The sequence below is a fragment of the Odocoileus virginianus genome, chromosome 8 (genome assembly GCF_023699985.2).
Source record: "Odocoileus virginianus isolate 20LAN1187 ecotype Illinois chromosome 8, Ovbor_1.2, whole genome shotgun sequence".
Lineage (NCBI taxonomy): Eukaryota > Metazoa > Chordata > Mammalia > Artiodactyla > Cervidae > Odocoileus > Odocoileus virginianus.
Genome location: NC_069681.1, coordinates 39,752,767 through 39,772,984, shown reverse-complemented (window position 1 = coordinate 39,772,984; position 20,218 = coordinate 39,752,767).

Genomic DNA, 20,218 nt, shown 5'->3' with positions numbered 1-20,218 from the left:
ACAGCCAGGTTTATCAACAATATTTATTTTAATTTTCTCTTTGGATAAATGGACTAAAATATAGTCAGAATATACACACAAATATGAAAGAGGACATTGATTTTTCAAATACTAACTTGTGAAATAGCTAGAAAGATGTAGCCATAATTCTGTATGTTCAAACAGACATTCCCAATTCATTTAATACAGATACATCTCCATTCCACAGACACATTTATTTGCAGATATAAACATGTGGCCAAATGTATTTTGTCAGCTCACAGAGGACACAGCAAAGCTAAGACAAACTAGACACCTGCTTTTGTAGTTTGCACACCTTGAAATAGCAGAGTAAGTAAATGAAAATTTTACCCAGCAAGTGTTCAAGTTTGGAGAGAAGCATAAAGGAGACAAATAAATTGGATTTGAGGCGAGTGGAAGAGTATTTACCTCGAATAAAGCCATCTGCTCTTCAATAGGAACTGTCTGTGGAGTTTTAAAATAAAAGAAAAAAATTGACTTAGGCAACAATAGTCATCTATTCTTCCAGAAAAGAATGTGATAAACACTAAATCGCATGCCAGATACAGTTCTGGGTAGCAGAGCAAGGCGCCAGGAAGGACTGAAACAGAGGGCTTCCCCAGTGAACCAGTGGTTAAGAATCCACCTGCCAACACAGAGGACAAGGGTTCGATCCCTGGTTCGGGAAGATTCCACATGCCGAGGAGCAACAGAGCCCATGGGCCACAACTACTTAAACCTGAGCGCTGTAAAGCCCATGCTCCACCAACACAAGAAGCCATGACAATGAGACGCCTGTACACGGTAGCTAGAGAGTGGCCCCCTCTTGCTGCAACTAGAGAAAGCCCATGTGAAGCAATGAAGACCCAGAGCAGCCAAAAACATAAAAATACAATTTTTAAAAAGTTTGCATAAAAAAAAGAACTGAGACAGAAACGGGCTAATGACTAAGGAGGAGATGCCCCTTGAGACCAGTGGTCCAGAGGGGCCCCAGGTGATACTCAGGCTGTGATCTAATGATGGGAAGAAGGTGCCATGTGCAGACCTGGCGACAGAGACTGCCTGGCAGAGTAAAAGCAAATGTCAGGATCTCAGCCCAGAAATGAGTGTGGCTGAGGACCAGCCAGTGAGCTGTTGGATGGTGGGAGATGGTTGAAGAGTTACACAGAAGAAGCCATGCTAAGCTTAATAGCCAAAACCCTGGTCTTTTACCCTCTGGTGAAGCCAGAACCTCAGAAAGACCCATCTCTACACTTCAGCCCTGCTGGTGGCACTTATTAGTATTTTAAAGCACATTTTAACAAAGAACTATGCTAAGATCTTTATGTACTTGATCTTCATAGAATCTCTATGACATAGAAATAAAAATGTTCATTTTATACTGAATAAAATTAAACACAGTGAGATGAATTAACTTGCCCAATGACATGGGCGAGGCCATGATAGGAACTGAGAGCTGTAACAAGTAGGCAGAAAAGTGGCAGTATATAAGGGTAACTGCGATTTTTTATTATATGTGCAATTGAATTATCCAAGGGTGTTCTGAGAATTGGCAGCAAGTGTGTGAGCAGGCATTCATAGATGTTCATTTACATAGGATATATATTAAAACTTTATTCTGACATGTAGTACCATTTGGGCTTCCCTAGTGGCTCAGCAGTAAAGAATCCTCCACAGGAGATGTGGGTTTGATCCCTAGTTCGGGAAGATCCCCTGGAGGAGGGTATGGTAGCCCACTCCAGTATTCCTGCCTGGAGAATCCCACGGAGAGTGGAATCCGGCAGGCTATTGTCCATAGCAACGCAAAGAGTCAGACACGACTGAATCGACTAAGCACACATTCACACACATATAGTACCATTTACTTGCTGTTTTTCTTTTTTATTTTTTTTCCAAAATTAAAATCCTATGTAGACAAATGACTGATTCTGGGTTTCTTGCATAGTGTTGAACTTAAAGCCATTGTGAACCAAAGTTTGATGTCTAGGACAGGAAAACATGTACTAAATCTGCTTTTCTCCTATTTGTCAAGTTGGCTTAAACATCATATTTACAGAAAGCAGGTCATCCACAGGGCTTAGCCTGACTCCTAAGGGTTCTTCCTATACATCATTGTTGTTTAGTCGCTAAGTTGTGTCCGACACTTTCGAGACCCCGTGGACTATAGCCCACTAGGTTCCTCTCTCTATGGGATTTCCCAGGCAAGAATACTGGAATGGGTTGCCATTTCCTTCTCCAAGGGATCTTCCCTACCCAGGGATCAAACCCATGTCTCCTGCATTAGCAGGCAGATTCTTTATGGCTGAACCACCAGGGAAGCCCTCCTATGCATTAGCCTTGTCTACAATTTGTTGTCCATCCAGGCAGTCAAGTGGACGGAAAATATGAATCAAGACAATGCAATAATTAGTCAGTTCAAACAGACAAGTAGTCTGGCTGCTTTGTTGACTAACTTGACTGCATCTTGAAAGTATGACACTGAGACCCTCATGATAGTTTTCTCAGTTAAAATAAAGACCAGGTGGTGGGTACCATGTGCTTCTCTTCTTCACGGAGTTAGAGCTCCTTCTATTGTTGGATTCCTCCTCATGTCATCACCTTCCTTACCTGAGAGAATTGAGGTTACTGATCACAGGTTTTATTTCTCTTTCAAAGATACTCTTTGGACATTTCATAAAGACAGGTGAATATCAAGTTAGGAAAGGTTGGCCTACAAAACTCTATTTCCTTTTCTTTCGTAACATAAAATGCCTTATATTCACAAAAAGCATTTCACCCTCAAGGGTGCTTTCAAATTTATTTTCCTTCATAATCTTCACCACACCTCCAGGAAATAGATAAGAATTAATCATCCTTATTTTACAGATCAGAGACACTGCCTGGTGAAGCCAAAATCCTCTCAGTGTGTTTATTCACCCCCTTGCTGCTGGTTTCTCTCCCTCACTGCCCATCCAACCAAGTCCCAAGGACTGCCCTGTGAGTCATTCTGGCTCCTATCAACCTCTCATTCATTTATAGAACCAGCCCCCAGCAGCTCAGCCACAGGAACACAGAAGCAGATCCTCCAAGCTAAGTCTCAGTAGAATGATACCCCAAGAGTCTTCTAATTCATCTCTGGGCCTGAATCACATACTGGGGATCAGCATGTACTGAATTCCTGCATGTGAAAACTTAGATGTCCCCAAATTATATCAAGCCAAAGAAGTTTCAGGGCTCCCCTGGTGGCTCAGTCAGTAAAGAATACACCTGCAATGCAGGAGACTGCCTGTAACACAAGAGAAGTGTGTTTGATCCCTGGATTGGGAAGATCCACTCTTGCCTGGGAAATTCCACGGACAGAGGAGCCTGGTGGGCTACAGTCCATGCAGCCACAAGAGTCAGATATGACTGAGCAACTAAACCACCAAAGAAGTTTCACCCAAACACCTTTATTAAAAAGCTTGCCAAGGATATACAATGGAAAAAAGATAACCTCTTTAACAAGTGGTGCTGGGAAAACTGGTCAACCACCTGTAAAAGAATGAAACTAGAACACTTTCTAACACCATACACAAAAATAAACTCAAAATGGATTAAAGATCTAAATGTAAGACCAGAAACTATCAAACTCCTAGAGGAGAACATAGGCAAAACACTCTCCGACATAAATCACAGCAGGATCCTCTATGACCCACATCCCAGAATTTCAGAAATAAAAGCAAAAATAAACAAATGGGACCTAATGAAACTTAAAAGCTTTTGCACAACAAAGGAAACTATAAGCAAGGTGAAAAGACAGCCCTCAGATTGGGAGAAAATAATAGCAAACGAAGCAACAGACAAAGGATTAATCTCAAAAATATACAAGCAAATCCTCCAGCTCAACTCCAGAAAAATAAATGACCCAATCAAAAAATAGGCCAAAGAACTCAACAGACATTTCTCCAAGGAAGACATACAGATGGCTAACAAACACATGAAAAGATGCTCAACATCACTCATTATCAGAGAAATGCAAATCAAAACCACAATGAGGTACCATTATACGCCAGTCAGGATGGCTGCTATCCAAAAGTCTACAAGCAATAAATGCTGGAGAGGGTGTGGAGAAAAGGGAACCCTCTTACACTGTTGGTGGGAATGCAAATTAGTACAGCCACTATGGAAAACAGTGTGGAGATTTCTTAAAAAGCTGGAAATAGAACTGCCGTATGACCCAGCAATCCCACTTCTGGGCATACACACCAAGGAAACCAGATCTGAAAGAGACACATGCACCCCAATGTTCATCACAGCACTGTTTATAATAGCCAGGAGATGGAAGCAACCCAGATGCCCATCAGCAGACGAATGGATGAGGAAGCTGTGGTACATATACACCATGGAATATTACTCAGCCATTAAAAAGAATTCATTTGAATCAGTTCTAATGAGATGGATGAAACTGGAGCCCATTATACAGAGCAAAGTAAGCCAGAAAGATAAAGACCATTACAGTATACTAACACATATATATGGACTTTAGAAAGATGGTAACGATAACCCTATATGCAAAACAGAAAAAGAGACTCAGATGTATGGAACAGACTTGTGGACTCTGGGAGAAGGCGAGGGTGGGATGTTTCAGGAGAACAGCATTGAAACATGTTATTATCTAGGGTGAAACAGATCACCAGCCTAGGTTGGGTGCATGAGACAAGTGCTCGGGCCTGGTGCACTGGGAAGACCCAGAGGGATCGGGTGGAGAGGGAGGTGGGAGGGGGGACTGGGATGGGGAGTACATGTAAATCCATGGCTAATTCATATCAATGTATAAAAAAAAAAAATAAAAATAAAAACCTTTCCCTGAAAAAAAAAAAAAAAAAAAGCTTGCCAGTAACACCATAATTATTTCATTGATTTTTGTTTGTTTGAACTATTGCATGTGAATTGGCATATTCAGGCTGTATTTCTACAACCAAAGATAAGCCCAGATTCTGTGCATGTGTTTGTTTTTAAGCCTGGGGGTCTTTTATTTTTGACTGAAAAGAGAAAATTTTACATTGAATAGTGTCTTCATAGACAGAGAGCATGAGCCATGAGAAATGTGAAAGCAAAATGGATTACTCCAGGAAAGACATAAATAAAGACTTCCCCTACATCCAAAGTCTTTCTTGTACTGGAGGAATCCTGTAATCTTTCCCCTCCTTGTGCCTACAAGCAGGGAGAGTGGGGTAAGATGGAGTGGAAGAGATAAAATGAAGCAAGAGAAAGAATAGAGATCCAGTGCCATTGCCATTTGCAACACACGATGTTTTCTACGTTATTTCGATCAATCCTGAACCTTCACTGTGAAAGCCTCCTCTCAAATGAAAGACACCTTACGGACAACATAAAATAATGCCACTTAATGAAAAACTTAAGTCACACAGAAATGCCAAGAAGCATATGAAAAGATGCTCAACATCATTAATCATCAAGGAAACGCAAATCAAAATGACCATGAGCTAATACTTCACAACAGGTAAGATGAAAGTGAAAGTGTTACTTGTTTAGTCATGTCTGACTCTTTGCAAACCAATGGACTGTAGCCCACCAGGCTCCTCTGTCCATGGGATTCTCCAGGCAAGAATACTAGAGTGGATTGTCATTTCCTTCTCCAAGGGATCTTCCTGACCCAGGGATCCAGCCCAGGTCTCCTGCATTGCAGGCAGATTCTTTACCATCTGAGCCACCAGGGACTCATTCAAGAGGGCCACTATCAAAAAAAGAAAAGAAAAATAGAAATCACAAGTGTTAGCGAGGATGCAGAGAAATTGGAACCCTTGTGCACTCTTGGTGGGAATGTAAAATGGTGCAACTATTGTGGAAAAGAGTATAAAGATGCCTTTAAAAACTAAATACAGAATTACCACATGATTCAACATTAGCACACTTTCAAGTATATACCTAAGAAAATTGAAAATTGGACCTTGAAGAGAGATTAGCACTTGCACTTTCACTGCAGTATTACTCACAATAACCAAGAGATAGAAGCAACCTATACACCCATCAATGAATGAATGGATAAGAAAATGTGGTATACACATACAATGGAATACTAATCAGCCTTAAAAAAAAGAAGAAGAAAATATTTTCATATGCTACCAAGTGGATGAAACTGGAGGAGCTTATGCTGAGTGAAACAAAGCAGCCACAAGAAGACATATGAATGGTGATTTCCAGGGACTGTGGGGTCTAGTCGTCAGGGGAGTCACTGTTCGAAGAGGTCAGTTTTGCAAGATGAAAAATCTCCAGAGACCTGTTGCACAAGAAGGTACATGTACTGTACTATATACACTTACAAATTATTAAGATGGTAAATTTTGTTATGCGGTCTTCACCACGATATAAATAAATAAGTAGAGAGATGGATAAAAATGCATCTGCCCTGTTTCCAGGAAGTGCGGGGTCTAATATAAGTGTGGGAATACAGAGCAAACTCATAAAGAGCTCAATGTATAACTGCTGTGATAAATGTGATGAAGGCTTTCACCATACACCACGGAGCAAAGAGGCAATGGGGTCTGTGGAAAGAGAACTGGTTAAAAAAAAGACAAGACAAGAAACCTCAGAGGGACTGTGGACATTGAATGATTGAACACTCTTCTCCACTCACAAGGTATAAATAAGAAGTCTCAAAGTCCCAAATTGTTTGAGACAGTCCCAGTTATACCTGTTGTTCCAATGTAATTATTAATAGCACCCCTTTCACTCTCTAGAGAGTGTCCCTGGTCTGATTGATAAATTACGTGGTCACACTGGGTATGAATAATGGTTATTCACAAAACCAATTTGCACTCAAAGGTACATGACACCTTACAATTTTTCAAAATATCCAACCAACTAAAGATGTACTGGGTAATGTTACTGACAACTAAGCTTCCCATTTAAATTCACCCTGCTTGCTTCTATTGAAAAACATCTGTAATCAGAATCAAGAATCCAAAAATAACTCTCACATCATCAATTATACTATACAATCCCAGCTTTACAAATGCCCACCTCTAATCACCTCAAAATGGACCATATTTGGAACTTGATCCCAGGTGAATTACTGTTTTTCAGTTATGTTGCTGGATGTGCCAGTGAACAAAACCACTGACAATTGGAGTTGCCCAGAAGTTGCATTCTGACTCCATTTGCTGCTCCTGGAAGGATGTAGTTGGAGGCCTGTTTTCTCTGTTTGCAATCTTAGCAGTCCCCAAACAGGCACAATCATTTCCTTTTGTTTCTTCACTCATGTGCATGGTCAATTTCTTGATGAATAACTCTCAACCCATAGCTCTCAATCTTTCTCCTGCCCTAGCACACAGGACACGGGATGTTCACTCAAGTGGTGTCAATAATTTCCTGTGCATTAAATGTACCCCTCACTTTTCTCTCCTGCTCAAAAGAGCATATAAGAATACAAGGAAGCAATGGGCAACCTAGGTGGCTCTGATGGTAAAAAATCTGCCTGTAATGTGGGAGACCCAGGTTCAATCCCTGGATCAGGGAAGATCCCCTGGAGAAGGGAATGGCTTCCCACTCCATTACTCTTGCCTGGAGAAGTCCATGGACAGAGGGGCCTGGTGGGCTACAGTCCATGGGATGGCAAAGAGTCAGACACAACTGAGTGACTAACACACACAATGGGTATAAAGTTATCACAAAGATAATGAGGAATTAACTCCAAGTCATAGTCATTCACACATGTTATTCATTTAATTATTATTTCTAACAAACTACTTGTAACACTCTCCAGTAGATTGCTACCTTGGACTTTTAAAACCATGTGCCGTTCCCTTAACGTCTGGGAAGATGTGTTCCAGAGAGAACAAAGTGTGATATAAAAAGTGCCACCTGCTGATACCCAACATATAAAAAGACACCTCTTTGATTGAAGGCCCCTGGCAGAAAGGAACTTACTTTGATTAAATCAGTCAGCCCTTCAAAGTCTTCTTTAGGCTCTGTTTTGTAGGAGCATGTGTTCCTAAAGATATTCTTCAAAAATCAGCTGGGCATAAATGTGTAGGTTTGCATTGTCTGCAGAATAAAGATGAAAGTTTCTACTAAAATTAAAAATATGATACCAAAAAAATGATGCAAAACTTGCAAGATAAAGCCAATGAGTTAAATTCAATTAATATATTTATACTGTGATATATGTTTGGGAAGGCTTATAATTGATTAAGATATATTCCTCTCCTCAAGGAGAAAATAATAATACCTACTTAAAAAAGAATAATGAAAGCAATGCCAATAGTAACAATAGGAAATTGCTCAAATCCTTTCCCATATATTAATTCATTTTATTCTAAAACTAAGATATCTTTTAAAGGAGCAGGTACTATTATTGTCCTAATTAGACAAATGAGGAAACAGCACAAACAAGTTAAATGTGTCTTCCAAGGTCACATACATGTAGAATTGAGAAGATACAGAAAATGCTGAAGTCATTACAGTAGTTAATGTTTGGAAACAACCTAAGTATCCAGCAATGTTTGAATGGAAAAGAATACATGGTGTATGTATGCAAGAGAATATTACTCAGCGGTGAGAAAGAAGGCAATCCTGCCATTCACAGTAACATGGATGGACCTTGAGGACATTATGCTAAGTGAAGTAAGTCAGACAGAAAAAGAAAAACACTGTATCATATCACATACATGGAATTTAAAAAAGCTGAACTCATAAAAACAGAAAATAGAATGGGGGTTAGCAGAGGCTGACGATGGGGCAAGTGGGGAGATGTAGGTCAAGGATGTTGATCAAACTTCTAGTTATAAAGATGAATAATTTCCAGACATCTAGTGTATGGCATGGTGATTATAGTTTATAATACTGTATTTAAACTAGAAATTTGCAAAGACAGGTCTTAAATATTCTCAACATACAAAAAAAACAGTCATTATGTGACAATGGGTTAGCCAAGGCTATAGTAGTAATCCTGATGGTAGTAAAGAATCTGCCTGCAATGCAGGAGACACGGGTTCGATCCCTGGGTCAGGAAGATCCCCTGAAGAAGGAAATGGCAACCCACTTCAGTATTCTTGCCTGGGAAATCCAGTGGACAGAGGAGCCTGGAGTCACAAGAGTCAGATGTGAGTTAGCGACTACACTACCACCACCACCAGAGTAGTAATCACTTTGCAATATTTAGGTGGGTCAGATCAACACCTTGCATTCCTTAAACTTACACAGTACTATATGTCAATTATACGTCAATGAAAGCAGGAAAGAAAAAAGAAAAATGTTAAAATCTCAAAGCTGGAAACTCAGTGTGGTTACTTGAGGAAGTACACAGCTCTGATTGAACAGAGGTCAGGTTCTGCCATGCAGTGGTGTGAAGGCGGAGGAGCCTACCTTTAGAAATAGTGACCGAGCATGGACTTCACTGTGGGCACAGTCTGTGAAAAATAGTCAGTGATCATCTCATTTCCATGTATGCTTTTACTTTGCCAAGATTTTTCAGATCATATTTCCTGTACATACCCTGGGTTATGGGGAGAATGCATAGCTCTGGGAGGATATACCTTAAGCCATGTGTATATGCACATATATAATCAAATAAGGTGGCACAGCGGTAAAAAATCCGCAGCAGGAGATGCAAGAGAACTGGCTTCAATCCCTGGGTCAGGAAGATCGCCTGGAGTGGGAAGTGGCAGCCCACCCCAATATTCTTGCCTGGAGAATCCCTAGGACAGAGGAGCCTGGCGGGCTCCATAGGGTCACAAACAGTCAGACAAGACTGAGCACAGCGCACATACGCACGTATATACAGGCTAGAATAATTGATCAAAAGGAGATCTGAGTTTTTTTCTCCCCCCAACTCCATGTACTCTAAAGAAACGAATGAGGCAAGATATTGACTCCTAAGTTTGCGTTCAAGCTCACGGGGGTCTTGATGACATCGAGATAAACCAGACTGGCTTTGCCCCACATGAAAGATCATCTAAACTCTTGACGGAATTACAGCTTCTATCATCACGTTTTTCCATTTATTACTCTGTGTGCAGCACCCCATTGTCTAGAGGCTATCAGAAAATCCTATCCCAGCTGCTGAATTAGCCTAATCACAATACTTTTCTATCCCAGCCCTGCTCTGGTTGTGGGGATGGGGAGGCGCTGGGAGAGGAGAGTTCTGATGTTTGGCAACAACTAGAAGAAGGTGCTTGACATTTCCTCCACGCTCCCTGTCAGCATGACTGCCCTTCACTCTCCACTTCGCCCTAAGCCTTTATTAACCCAGTGTGGAATATGGCAATTTCCTAAGCCGCGGCCATTACAGTAAATACCATCTCCCCCCATAAGGCTCCCCTCGGCTGCTGTGTGCCCCGCGCTTGTTTAGCTCATGATATTTCCTGCCAAGTATTTGAGAGACAGTGCTCAGAAATCGCCAGGCAGCTCAACTGAAATACTGAGTCCCCATCCATCAGGGAAAGAAGTAGGCTGCAGGGATGCTGTGTTTTCTATTTGCTCTCCATTCATTATGTGTTTCTCGCTGAGTCTGACTTTTCCACAAATATTGACGCCGGAGCTGACTAATGACTCTCTACGAACACCAAACTCATGGCGGTGATTATGCATCTTTGGAATGTGCTTAATAAATACTATTAAAAGATTCTGTTTTACAGTGATCACGATCATGCCAGATGTGATATTGTGCTTCTAGACAAAGGCAATCTTGAAAAGCTTTCCCGGTAACATTTAAAAACTAATCTTGTAGTTGGTTGCCTAGCAAGATGTCTCATAAGCGTTTAAAACACATAAGAGGTTTGAGTTCAGATAAAGAATGTGTTACCAGATGGTGACAGTAATTACCCTGTCCCCTAACTCGAATTGTATTTACCTTGTCTTTTGCCTACCAAGTTGCCAATGTGATATCCAAGCTTTCCAACTGGAGCACACCTTTTCATATTTCCTGCCAGCACACATATATTAATGAACGTGTGCTTTTATTAACAATGTAAGACAAGAATATTTCATCATGTTGTTACACCTCCTGCCTGAGATAGATCATAAAGGACAAGGATAAAATTTAATTTGCAATAAATCTTTGAAGCCAGAGTAATAGTTGCCCAGGAGTTCTTTGTCAGAGCATTCTTGGCTTTTTCATTAAGTACTCAGCCACTAAATTCTTTTCAACTCTGGCAGAAGCAGCCAGGGAACACTTTGGAAGCTCTATAAAAGGCATTCTCCTAATCTTCAAATCGTTGGAAAGACTCTTTAGCATCTGTTAAAATATTTTTTTTTTCCCTTCTAATCTGCCTGAAACGAATAAGGAGAAAATTCGGAGATGTTTCTTAATTAAGCAATAAGAAATGGTGGAGGGTGGTCTGTGCTGAGTTAATCACTGTTGTAAAGCACGAAAAAAGGAAAAGAGTTAAGTACCTCTAGATCCCTAGTCACCTAATTTCCCACCGAATGTGCCTTATTCCTATTATTAAGAAGTTTTTTCTTATTTCAAAATGGGAAGATCCAAATATGGGAAAGCTTGTGTGCAAGGGAAAGGGTCAAGGCTATGAGTGAGGCAGGAAAAAAAAACAACAACAGCAAGTTTCTCCCTTAGGCCTGGAGAAGGATGAGAAGAGGGATGCAGGGAACTGTGAAGGGCAAGGGGGCTCTTGTTCCTCACTGTTACCATTCAGTCCAATGGTTTGGGGAGTGGCCTTTAGAACCGCCTCCTTAAAGTGAAGTGAAGTCGCTCAGTCGTGTCCAACTCTTTGGGACCCCGTGGACTGTAGCCCACCAGGGTCCTCCATCCATGGAGTTTTCTAGGCAAGAGTACTGGAGTGGGTTGCCATTTCCTTCTCCAGGGGATCTTCCCAACCCAGGGATCGAACCCAGGTCTCCCACATTTTGGGCAGACACTTTACCGTCTGAGCCACAAGGAATACAATTCTAAGAACTGCTAGATGTAAGGCAATGAATGGGGCGGCAGTGGCCCTAATTCCTCGTAGCTCAGTTGGTAAAGATTCTGCCTGCAGTGCAGGAGACCCAGGTTCGATTCCTGGGTTGGGAAGCTCCCCTGGAGAAGGGAATGGCAACCCACTCCAGTATCCTTGCCTGGAGAATCTCATGGACAGAGGAGCCTGGTAGGTCACATGACTTAGCAACTAAACCACCCCAAGAAGCACAAGCCCTGTTAACCTAAGGAAATTCCTAGTGTGATTCTGAGGTATGTGTTCATTCAGTGGGGCTTCCCTGGAGGCTCAGACAGTAATCTGTCTGCAGTGTGGGAGACCTGGATTCCATCCCTGGGACTGAAAGATTCCCTGGAGAAGGAAATGGCAACCCACTCCAGTACTCTTGCTTAGAAAACTCCATGGATGGAGGACTCTGGTGGGCTAGAGTCCATGGAGTCACAAAGAGTCAGACATGACTGAGCGACTAACACATCATTCATTCAATATACAGCTGGCAAAGACAGATCTGGGAGCAGAAATCTTTCTCCCTCAAACCAGCTTGCAATCTCCCTGTTTATAATCATCAAAAAGGTGATCACCTAAATCCTTAAACCTACTTTCTAGTCCCTACTTTTGAAACAAGAGGGAAAGGGGGCAGGGCACAACCTTTAAAGGAATGACATAGCCATAGGACATGACAAAAACTGGTCAGAACCAACTTAGGTCCAAGATGGTGGAAGAGTTGACTTCCAATAGACCTTGAACCTCATTATATGCTTATTGTAACGCATTATTATATGCTGACTGTAATATATTAGCATGCTAAATGATATACCCAGCAGAGCCATGACCATTCTGAGCCTAACCATAAAGCCCCAAAAGTGGGTACAGGCTCAATTTCTGGAAATCTCTACTCCTTTTCAAAAATAATTAAAATATTCTCCCACTCATCAGCCTGTGAAATTACCCAGCCCATAAAAACGAGCCAGTCATATTTCAAAGTTCTCTCTCTCTCTCTCTCTCTCTCTGAGATAGTTCACACTTTGTCTGTGGAATCTGTGTGCACGTGTGTCCAATTGCTCAGTTGTGTTCAACTCTTTGTGACCCCATGGACTGTAGCCTGCCAGGCCCCTCTACAGAGTTTTCTCTCTAAACAAACCCACTTCTTAATTATCACCTCATCTCTGAATTCTTTCATCATGAAGCAAGAACCTCAAATTCACCAGCAACATTTTCATACTAGGACTCAGAGCCCCTGATACTCTCCTTTCCAGAGAATCTAGAACTCTCCAGAAAAGCATTGCAATTCAAACTTACTATCTCTTCCAGCCAATGATCCAGGAGTTGTTCCTGCTATGCTTATTCAACTCTGAATTTAATGCCAGGAATTCACACTGGAACAGTCTTTGACACTGTTGTACACACTTCTCACCTCTGTGAAAAATTGACTTATACTTAGATGACCTGATTTTATGGAATGTCTTGTTAATGACAGCTACAATAGCAACACAAACAACAGAAACCTCTGTTGGCTCTGCCATTATAACTGTGATTTTCATTCTCATATGAATTGGATGCAACATGCCACGCACTCACTTTGTATTGTGTATCTTTTCACTTTCATTCGCTGTTTTATTACCCAAATAGACCAGACTCTGGTGTTTGCAAAATCTACATTAAATACTAGAATTAAGCACCTAGTCGATGTTTTTATACTTTCTCCTCAGCATGGTCAATCCTCATGATTTGCAGATTCAATATCTGCAAATTTGTATACTTGCCAAAATTTGTTAGTCCCAAACCAATACTCAGGCTTCTACAGTTACCCACAGACACACATATACATGGAGCAGTGAAAAATAAGAGTCCCTTGAGCACACATCCCAGCTGAGGTCGAACAAGATGATGCACTGCTCTCTCATTTCAGTTTCCTGATTATAAATGAGATCATTTTTGCAGGGCATCGCTGGTGGCTCAGTGTAATCTGCCTGAAATGCAGAAGACGCAGGTTCGATCCCTGAGTCAGGAAGATCCCCTGGAGAAGGGAATGGCAACCCTCTCCAGTATTCTTGCTGGGGAAACCCCACAGACAGAGAAGTCTAGCGGGCTACAATCCATGGGGTCATAAAAGAGTCGGACACGACTTAGCAACTAAACAACAACAAGAGCAATCCTTTTTGCAGTCTATTTAGTGTCATGCTGTTCACATTTTTGTGCTTTTTTTGGTCATTTTGCTGTCTAATGGTCCCTAAGCATAGAGCTGAAACACTGTCTAGCATTCCTAAGCTCAAGGAGCCTACAACATGTCTTACAAACAAAATGCATGTGCTAGATAAGCTTTACATTGCACACTGACAGTTTTAAATGGAAATATAAGTGTATTTGACTCTTGCGGAAGTCATTCACGTTACACAATCTGTATCCATTCTTTTCTCTTTATTTCTAACACCAGTGCCAGTTTATTATCATTTTATTTTGAAACCAGTCTTATTTTCCCACTCTCTGAACCCCAAAACAAAACAAATGAATAAAAATCTTTACTCCATCTTTGAGTTTTTTAGTTCACAATAAATTATCAAACTACAGATGAAGACACTGCCTGAGGTTATCAGCGTTTCCTCTGTACTGATGTAAGGACTGGCATGATCAACTATACGCTACAAACCAAATTCTACACGAGTTGCATGATTTCTTAAAGGTTCAATGGCTAACTGTAAATGCTGATGTATTATCCCTACATTTTATTCAGCTACTAAGAAACTCCAACCTAGATTTGATGTCCTGCTCTCTAATTAAATTATGTCCAGAAAAAAGATATTATCAATTTCTCTCTCCTTTTGTTTCATTTTAACCTTTTGATAGTTTGTCCTCTGTTTTCATTTTACTTGCCTTTGTCAGCCAAAGTTTCTGAAGGTAAGTAAGGCAAAAATCCCATGGAAATGAAACAGTCCTCCAGTCCTTTTCATAATCACAAACCATGAACTTCAGATTCACTAGTGAAGATTCAGTGAATGACTGCTGAACATCTATATACTAGCACCACTTTTAGTATTTTTACACACGTTTCCCAACTCAATCCTTGCAACCAGCCTATGAATAATGCACTATCATCGTTTTGTGAAAGAAACTTGAGTGTCAGAGAATATATATATATATATATATATATATATATATATATATAGTTTGGCCAACATCTAGAACCAATAAATGTTAGAAAGAGAATTTAGACCCAACTTTCTGCCTCTTAGTTCAGTGTTCTTTCTATTTTATCATGTAGCTTCTCCTCTTTAGTGGAGTCTTGAAGATCATTTAATTTCCTCCCCCCATGCCAGCCTGGCAGAATGAACCTCGGAGAGGTCAGGTTGGTTACCCCAAATCACTCTGCCAGTGAATGGGAGACTTGGAGCTGGATTTCAGTCTCCGGTCTCACCACCCACAACTGTGGCTCTCTCCCCATGCCCTCTCTCTCTTTTTTTCCAGGATCCTGTTGATTCCTAAAAGAAGCATATGTACTTGCTAGAGTCATTTGCAACCAAAAATTATTTGTGACAACACTGAACTGTTTTATAAAATGTGGCCCTTTCTTGACATACAACAGAATGTGTAAACAGATTATGAAAGTGTTCACATAAATACACATAGTTAAAGCAATTGTTCAAAAACTTAAGCCCTTAAACTTAAAAGCGGCTTGCCCTCCATAGTATGGGGATTAATAACAAATATATTTTACCCACTGATGTGAAGTGCTTCTGATTTGCCTTGTTTCCCTCTCCTCACATACTAATCATTTAAGTTAGCGCAGGAGTGGCAAGGAGGCTCTGTGCTGAGTTTCTGATGAGCTGGGAAGAGGTCTCCCCTTGTTCTTTCTTTACTGCCCTCCTGCGGTTTAATCCTCCCGTCTTCCTGACCTCTCGGGTCATGATGCAGAGTTCTAAGGTTTGCCAAGGAAAAGCTGCCAGGTTTGGACGGGAATAATCCTTTCCCTTTGCAAAGAAAGGAGACAGTGAGTTCAAAAACAAGACTAGCCAGATGCCAAACCCCATGTTCCTGGGCAACCGATACCCGGGAGATGTCTGTGTGTGGCTCAGGAAGAACTGGGCCAACCTCGGCATCCCAAGGAGGCCCTATCTTACAGGGAAAGGGACAGCAGTACACAGATCCTTTAGCTTCGAGGCAACCAGGGCAATCTGTGAACTGTTTACAACCCATTTTCAAAATCCATCCGGGAGCCAGGGAGGAGGAGGGGAGGGGAGGGGAGGGGAGGAGGGTGGGGGATGGGTGGTAGGGAGGTGTCATGAGAAGTAACAGTAGAAATACCTGATGAACTACCAGTGCCTTTTTCCTCCCAGAAAGTCAGACTGAAGCCTGCGAAAGTCCAAGTAGTGCTGAGTCATTTAAGAAAGGGAAGCCCTGATGGGAAGTCCACGTTTCTTGCTAGTGGGTCAACGGTCATTTAATCCAACACTAAAGAGACATGGTAGTAGCTGGACCCCAAGAAATGGACTTTTTAATTAGGGCTAAGGATGCAAATTTCTGTTAGTTGAATTGGGAACAGCAATGAGTGATAAAAGGGCCTAATTATGTTTGCCTTTATTTCCTTAAATTTTGTTCAGTAAATACATGATCTCCAGGGTAGGGGTAGGGGTAGGGGTAGGGGATGTAGCAGTTGTCTTCCTTAGGTTTAACAGTTTAGATAAATAGACCTTATTGGGATCTGGTTAACGGCTTGATGAAAAAGAATAGTCTGTTTGGGACTGCAATTAAAATTAGCCTCTTGCCACTCACCTGACAGCAGCTGACTCTAATTTCAATGATAATCAATCTCCAAAGATGTTAAAGATCCAACAGCAGATACAGATTCCCAGACAGTGAAACATTCTCAAATTTTTAACTACACCTCACCATTTCCACACAATCTTTGATGATATAATTTCCAGAATTTGTATTATTTTCTCTGTTCTTTTCCTTCACAATTAACCCCAGAGATGAGCCACTTACATTCCGTCAAGGCTACATCAACCCTCAACAAATTTCCATTTTTGTCCTCAATGTATTAAATTTGTGAAACTTATCATAGCTCTAATCTGCAAGGTTTTTTGCTTTTTTTACTAATTAATTTATTTTTTAATGAAGGACAATTGCTTTACAGAATTCTGTTGTTTTCTGTCAAACCTCAACATGAATCAGCCATAGGTATACATACGTATGCATATGGTATACATATGGTATACATAGGTATACTTCTTGAACCACCCTCCCATTTTTTGCTTCATTTTTTTTTTTACTCATTTTTGTAAAATATTAAGGAGTAAGCATGAGATTAAATACTCAGAAAAGTGCACAAACACTGCAAGGAGGAAAACCTAACAACCCTTGAAATTGAACTGTGGCCTAGCAGGTGAGAATGGCTCACAGTTTTCATTGGTTCGCTGAGATGTGCAACTCCAAAGCACAATTCCTAAAGCAGACTGCGATTATCAATGCATAATTTTTGGAAGAATATGTCCTACAACACCCAAATATGGGAAAGACAAAATACGTAAAGATGAAAGAAATGACCTCTGGATGGTTAAAATGCCAAATAGAAACCTTCAAGTTTCCAGTCATGTGCTAAGCAGAGGGGGTCGGGTGCGTGTGGCTGAGCAGGTGCGGAATCTTTTCTTTTCTCCTGCCTGTTCCGTGAGGCAGGGAACAGCTCAAGCACCAAAGACGGGGTAGTCAGCCCTTCCCCTCCTGACCCTCTGATTCTCTTCACTTCAAAGCCAAACCAGGGGCTGAAAACCAAAGACAGGACAGGATCCAAGGAATAACAGTGGTAAATCCAAGGAATAACAGTGGTAAATCCAAACTGAGTCCATTCTTAAAGTTCTTCAGCTCTTAAAAAGACCTGGAAACCAGGAACATTTTCTCTGGCTTCACAGCAGAAAAAAATGAAATTGGTAATGAAGCAGAAACGCCATGTCAATTGCTTAACGTTCACTCACATTTAACATTTCACACCCCATTTACAGTCCCGTTCTCTCTCCACCAAGTGAAAAAGGCAGTGGTGTCCTCTGGGGCTTAGCAGGCAAACTGTCTCTCCTTGAAGTGCTCCTCTCTGTGTATGCCTCCCCCCTTCCCCTTCTTTGTCTCCAGGGCGGAGAGGTCTTCATGCCCAAAGAAACCATCTGTGGCTCAGTGACACTCCCGCCCCCACCTGACCACCAAGAAATCACATGAGTCCTTCCATCATGAATAAAAGAGCAGCCAACCTCCTGCAGAGCATTGCTTAGTTTTCAGCTGTCTTTGCATACTCTGCAGAGCCTACTTTTGAGCTGGGAGCTACAATTTCCTCTCTGATCAATGAAACTGAACCCGGCAGCATTGCTTTTACACTTCCGGCATTCCGAACAGATTTGGCAAATAATATCAACATTTATTCAGTGACTTCTTTGCTCCAGGCTGTTTTAGGTTGAATTTTGTCCCCCAGATTCGTATGTTGAAGTTTCAACCTGCAGAACCTCAGGGACTTCCCTGATGGCTCAGTGGGTAAAGAATCTGCCTGCAATTCAGGAGACACAGGTTAGATCCCTGAGTGAGAAAGATCCCCTGGAGTAGGAAATGGCAACCTATTCCAATATTCTTGCCTGGAAAATCCCAGATACAGATGAACCTGGCAGGCTACAGTCCAAGGGATTGCAAAGAGTTGGACATGACTGAGCAACGAAGCACGCGTGCATGCACACACCTCAGAATGTGACCGTGTTTGGAGATAAGTTCTTTCTAGGGGTAAGTGAGGCCAGTAGGGTGGCCCCCAATCCAATCTGATTGGTGTTCTTATAAGAAGAGGATATTTAGACACACAGAGAGACTCCAGGAGTGGGTGTACACAGAGGAAAGACTGCATGAAGAGGCATCAAGAAGGTGGCCGTCTGCAAGCCGAGGAGAGAGACCTTTTCTCAGAGGAAACCAACTCTGCCAGCACCTTGATCTTGGACGTTCAGCCTCCACAATTGAAAAAATAAACTTCTGTTGTTTGACCACCTAGTCTAATTCACAGGCAGTATTCTGACTAAGTTACATAAATGAATTCAATTCATTCTTACAACAAGCTCAGTGCATATAGAGCAGGGAGGAGTTTTATTGATGTCCTTTTGCAGGTGAGGGAACTAGAGCCCAGAGCAGTTAAAAAAAAATAAATGTTAAAAAAGATTAGGTGACAAGTGATTGAGCTGGAATTTAAATACCATATATAATTTAAATGACTACATTCTCCACTGTCCCTTTACCCTCAGAGGGGCCCTTCTTTATGCATTGATATGTTTCTCTTACAGTCTTAAAAGAACAAAGAATTTCTTTTTACTCAATTGGAGGCATGGATTATGGTGTCCAAAAATAAATAAATAAATGAACTTCTCTATTTCCTTTTCTTTTTTTTTTATTTTACTTTATTTTTAAATTCCTTGAAGGTGAGTTTATCAGTTAAGCTTTCTCATATTGTAAGAAACCCAACACAAAGTGGCCCAAATTAAGGAAAAAATTGGGGTATTCCCTGATTGCTTCAAATTCTCCCTCAAGGGAATAAAATGGCTGCTCAATTCCAGACCTCATATCTTCACACCAAACCACTTAGGGATGAGACCACAACTTTTGGCTTTATTTCCTAAAATCCTCAGTTAAGATCCCTGTCTGATGTTTCCACCTTCGGTTTGCATTCATGTCTGACACACTAAAGCCAAAGACATGGAACAGAGGAATTGGTTTAAGGTAACTAGGTTTCCACCCAAATATCAGAGCTGAGCTTCTTAGGGAAGAGATAATGGAGACTTCCCAAAGTCTTGTTAAATTTTCTAGGGGGTGGGAAAAAGAAGGCATGGGGAGTTATTATTTTGCGGGTATGGGTTTCTGTTTGGAATGATGAAAAATTCTGGAAATAGAAGGGGTGATGGTTGTACGACATTGTGAATGTATTTATGCCGCTGTATTCTGCACTTGCGCATTTGTCATGCTCAGTCATGTCCAGCTCTTTGTGACCCTGTGACTGCAGCCGGCCAATCACCTCCGTCTATGGGATTCTCCAGGCAAGAATACTGGAGTGGGTTGCCATTTCCTTCTCCAGGGAACAAACCTACGTTTCCTACATCTCCTTACATTAGCAGATGGCTTCTTTACTGCTGAGCCACTTGGGAAGCCCATTGTACACTTAAAAATGGTTAAATGGCAAATTTTATGTTTTATGTATTTTTCCACAAAAAGTAGTTTTAAAAAAATAAAATAACTTTCTTAACGCGTTTCACTTCCACGACAGCCGAGGCCAGTTCGCGTTTCATCCCCGAAGTGCCCTTTTACCA